The sequence below is a fragment of the Lepisosteus platostomus genome, chromosome 1 (genome assembly GCF_059453375.1).
Source record: "Lepisosteus platostomus isolate fLepPlt1 chromosome 1, fLepPlt1.hap1, whole genome shotgun sequence".
In the NCBI taxonomy this organism is placed as follows: domain Eukaryota; kingdom Metazoa; phylum Chordata; class Actinopteri; order Semionotiformes; family Lepisosteidae; genus Lepisosteus; species Lepisosteus platostomus.
In genome coordinates this window covers 5,554,313-5,559,395 of record NC_142611.1, presented here as the reverse complement: position 1 = coordinate 5,559,395, position 5,083 = coordinate 5,554,313, and the positions used below count along the sequence as shown (strand labels likewise).

The following is a 5,083-nucleotide window of genomic DNA, read 5'->3' as shown; positions in this document are numbered from 1 at the left end:
GCCATCTTTTTGAAGTCATGCAATGGATTAAAACATACTCACACACAAACAAACATGGGATTTTTCAAACATGCAAACTCCCACATTCCTTCATCTGCTCCTCGAGATTTTGAAATTCTACAGTATGGAAACCTCTTCCTTGAAGAAAGCCTATGAAATAATTGTGTTCTTTGTAAATATGTTTGCTGCGTTACATATTTTTTGCAATTATTATGGTTCTTGAAGTTTTTTTTTTGCTCATTAAGCAGTAAGTTAACCATCAAATGAGGTGTTAATCTGAAGCCCCATCTGCAGTCCACATGTTGGAGGCCCTGGAGTCAGAGCTGAAGAAGAGCAAGACTCTGAGCATAATCCCTCTTACAAACACCCCTTCATCACCTCAGCGTGGTGGTAAGTATGTGCTGAAAAGGGCTGATGGGTACAAGCAAATGGATCGATACACACAGATCAATAGTGAATATGGACATACAGTATGTGTAAATGGATTCATATTTCTGCTGTATAAAAGCAGATCAAATGTGTTATGAAGCAAAGTTGGTTGTGGACAGCCTTTTACTTTTTTCAAAGGAATTCAAAAACAGTCTAATTTATACATACAGAACCATTTATCAGTATTATAGGTTACTTGTGAGCTTATTTCAATTAAGTCAATAGCTCAATAAACATATCTTTTATCATCATTTTAATCCTTTACTTAGCTGGAGTAGTCAATTGAAAGCAACTTCTCACCTACAGTGCCAGCCTGGAGAGTAATCCTTTTATATAGGGATATTAGACTGGGGATTTACTGTAGCAGTGTTAGCTGTGAGACATGATTCCTGCTCAAGGGAACAATAGCAGCTTCCAGTTCACCTGGGAATTGAAGCAGTAGCACTTTACTCCAGAGCCCTCACCACTATTTCACATTGCTGCCCAAACAATTTAATTTAACAACCAGAGGTGTAATTGATTAGAATTTTCTTTAGAGAATGTCGCATAAAGTATTAATTTCATGAATATGACATTGCACAATGTAAGAATTAAGATTACAGGACACTGCACAGCAGCTGATGGTTCTAAAATGTTGCAAAAAACTTTATTTTTCCATAAATATTTATCTGTGTTAGAAATGATTATTAAATGTAATAAATTACATACGATGTGCAACATTTTATAGTGAACATCTGTAAATTCAGCAATGTTTTAACTTCACAAATTAAAATTGTAAGGAAATATATTAAATCTGATACTCTGCAAGATATAAAAAGCATTGTTATACTTTATTTAAACCCATATTATTTCCTATTGTATAATTGTATACTTAATAATGTATTACTATTGTATTATTAATCCAGCTGAGAAACCTGTGTATGGTACTTATGGGTTTCTCAAAGCTACTTCAACTACTTTTACTTCAGTTCATCTATGATTAAAATCATGAAACAATTAAACAAATACCTCATACACTGTATAAAAAGGTAATGTTGGAGAAACTAATTCAATGGAATACACCCAGAAGCAGTTTGGAAATACGTCAGTAGTAACTAAATAGCCAGCATGCATAGAAAAACATTTTTGTTTGTTTTTTGTCTTTCTGTGTTTCTTGTCTGACAGATTATGCTTAATCAAGCATATTTTTGACCTATAGCTAATCATTTTTCTTTTTATGGATTAGCACATCAATAGTCTGTGATCTCATTCATCATTTTTTTTAGATTACAACCTTAACACACGGTACATCTCCTCACAGGAAAACTGAATCATGAAATAGAAAGGAACTTTAGCAGGATAAAATAAGTCATGACATTCTCTAAAAGTCAAGCTACTACTTTTGGATGTGTTTGTATGTGGGTTATCATTAAAAAAATATAGCTGGGACAACAGATAGTATTCAAATCTGATTTGACTGATATTCCATGAGCTTTTATGTTTTTCCACGTCCCCACACATTGTCTCCCTTGTTTTTTTTCAACAAGAGTGCATCAGAGCCGAGGAAATTGCTTAATAATCAGGAAACAATGTAACCTACGTGTCTGTTGACAAAGAATGTGTGTAATTCTAGTGCATTAACAACAAACGGAAAAAATAAAATTCTTAACGTATTATATCAATGTAACACTTCTAGATTTTAGTTGTGGTTAGTCAATATTTACCAGGCATCAAAAGTAACTTTCACACCAGATATATAGTATGCTTGGATTTCTTTAGAAAAATAAAGTATCCAGCTGTGGAATTTTGATCAAATATTTTTGTCGATTTGAGAAACTTTGTTACATAAGCACTAAATTGCCACATTAGTGAGTGACTTGAACTGGCACAGATGATTTACCCTGTTGAATGTCAGGCCTAGTGAAAATAAAGAAAGATCATGTCATCAGTATGTTGAGCTAAGACAGTGAGTGCACTGTCACTCACCACCGGGCAAGTTAACAGCTGACAAATGTTTAACCTGGGTAGATGTAACAGCCAAGCACAATCTGTCAGTAATGGACCATGATCTGAGTGACCATGAGCCACAATACCTTGCACAGGTCGATGGGCTGGCACAAGTGTGATGGTCTAATGAGGAATGTCTATTTGCTTCAGATCCACTCGTAGTGATTGATGGCCGCCTGACTGGACAGCGCTACACCATTCAAGTTCTGGGACCTCCCTTGCTGCTCTGCCTACAGGCTCATCCTGACGTGACGTGACAATTCCAGCAGGACAGCACACACCCATGATTTGCTCATGTAAAACAAGGGTTTCCTGTGAGACGGGAATGGTGCAGTTATGCCAAGGATAACTGGATGTGCTATTCACTAAGCTTGAGCCCCATTGAACGTGTGTGGGATGAGCAGGGGGTGGTCTATTGCTCTATAAGAGAAATGGAACAAAATCCATCCATCCATTTTCTAACCACTTACTTCTGGTGAGGGTCACGGCGGTAACAACACAATCCAAGACCTGGTGCAAAGATTATGTTGCTACCCATTCTGTGGGCGTGGATGATATTACTTACATAGCAGTATAAAACACATCCGTATGCTACTTGTGTTGTCTTGTAAGATGAGAATGGGACAGTTACTCAATGAATTCCTCACTCACCGGAGCCCTGTTGAACATGTGGGATGAGCTAGGATGCAATTGGGCATTTGCGTCTCACAGTGAACAGACATGCTTGTCTGGCTCTACAAGAGTAATGAGACTGAATCCTACAAGCAAGCATCTGCAACCTGCTGCAACACTTGCGTCATACTGTAGGTGAACAGCTGGTATTGCTTTCAATGGTGGACATACAGGCTACTAGTCTGTGACGTTCACAGTTAACTCCCTGTTGATGGCAAATGTTAATAATCATTACAAATTTACATTTCTTATGTCTGTTTCAATACATTGCCAGTGTGCCTGTTACAAAAATGATTCCTGTTATTTTCCTGACAATACCTTTGTACTCCAAAGCTGTTGCTTTTCTAAGAGATAAGGTGCTTTTCGTTATCAGTATGCATGGTTGCATAAAGAAAAACATTTAATCAACACGCAAGTATTTGCCTAGGCTAAAGGAAAGGCATTCGAGTCAAAATAATGAATCCAAAGCACAATGTGGGCAGAAAGTGCTGTTTTGTCAGTACTGCTCAGTGTGCCTCCAGTACAAAAATGGGACTCCAACCATGGTTTTTGTTATCTGTGTTGGCTGGGAAGGAATGGAGGTGGTGCACTGCCTTTGACAATGGCAGGACAAAAACTGAAGATGTCCAAGCGTCTCCTCCACAGCAGATAATACTTACAGCACTGTTTACTTTTATCCTCTCTCTGTGTACTCTCAGTGCATACTCTTTGCAATCTCTGCAATGTGGTCTTGTAGTGAATTGAGATCTAGTATGCTGAGTATCTTTATCCTGGTTGGACAGGCTGCTGGTTGTAGTGTTCACAAAACTGAGGCACATCCCCGATCCACAAAACGCCTGCACACTCCGTTAAAATCTCATTACAAATGTAAAGTGAAAGGCCTCCTTATGATGTGGTGCTTTGGAGTGTTGAAACTGGTATGCATAAGAGTGGAACTCTGTGGATCTCCATAGATATTGTTCCCATAGGCGGGACTAGTTACCGTGAAAACTGAGTTGTTCAAATATGACAGGGAAGAAAATCCTTCATTGCTTGGACTTGGCCGTGAACGTGATGGGAACAGTAATCACTACACTCCCTGCCATGATGTAATTTTAGAAATGAAAGTCCTCCTCTCCACCAGACTGACAAGTGCAGCTTGCTCTACTACTATAACCTCTGTGGTTCGTGGAAAATAGGATCCAGCAGTTACCATGGCCGATGTTTTAGAATCAACCCCAAATGCCACCGACATCAAACTGTCAATTATCTTAATAATCTTGCATACAACCAAATGGAGAACTGACACCTTATCTGAGCAGGTAAACAACCCTGTAAATAAATGTGTGAATGCCGTATATCGCTTATTTAACATTTTTCATAAACGAATGTAAACCTTAAGTAATGTGTACCAGTTTACCAGTCAATATATAAATTAACCAAGAAAACACGAAAGAGGGTAGAGAATGTACAATGCTGAACATGGAAAATAGTCATGTGTTGTTTTGGAAGAAGCATATTTGGATACATTAAGGATTTTACTTTTCTCAGACTTTCCTTTTAGATTATTATATTTAAACGAAATATAATTTATCCAGAAATACTACAATTTTTCCATATACATTTATTTTATACACAGGTATATATTTTATGTACACAGGGGGAAGTACATATAAAAAAGTGTAATATTGGTGAATATGTTCAGTAAAATAATGTATCTAATTAATCTGTTATACATTTTTACAGAAATCAAACATTAATGAGCCACATCATCATTTGATGGGATAAATCTACTACCTTTTCAAGCCTCAGTTTCTACAGTACCTACGTTTTATCCTGTGGGACAGCAAACGCGTTGAATCCCATATTAAATGCGAAAGGAAGGTATTTTGAAAATATCTAGCTAGGGAAGGTGCTGGTCCTCTTCAGGGTGAAGTTTAAAAGGAACAGGTGGAGCTGCAGCACACACAACCCTAATTAGATCTGCAGTAAATGTGATGTTCCTAAGCGGCGACGC

The 5,083-nt window shown here is 37.6% G+C and overlaps 1 long non-coding RNA gene across 1 annotated transcript; it reads left to right on the top strand.

Annotated features, from left to right (window-relative positions):
• Nucleotides 1-251: 251 nt before the first annotated feature.
• On the top strand, nucleotides 252-3,378 carry LOC148677553 (uncharacterized). The gene is made up of 2 exons (XR_015930249.1): nucleotides 252-390; nucleotides 2,566-3,378. It is a non-coding gene; the product is annotated as an uncharacterized LOC148677553 (long non-coding RNA).
• Nucleotides 3,379-5,083: the final 1,705 nt, after the last annotated feature.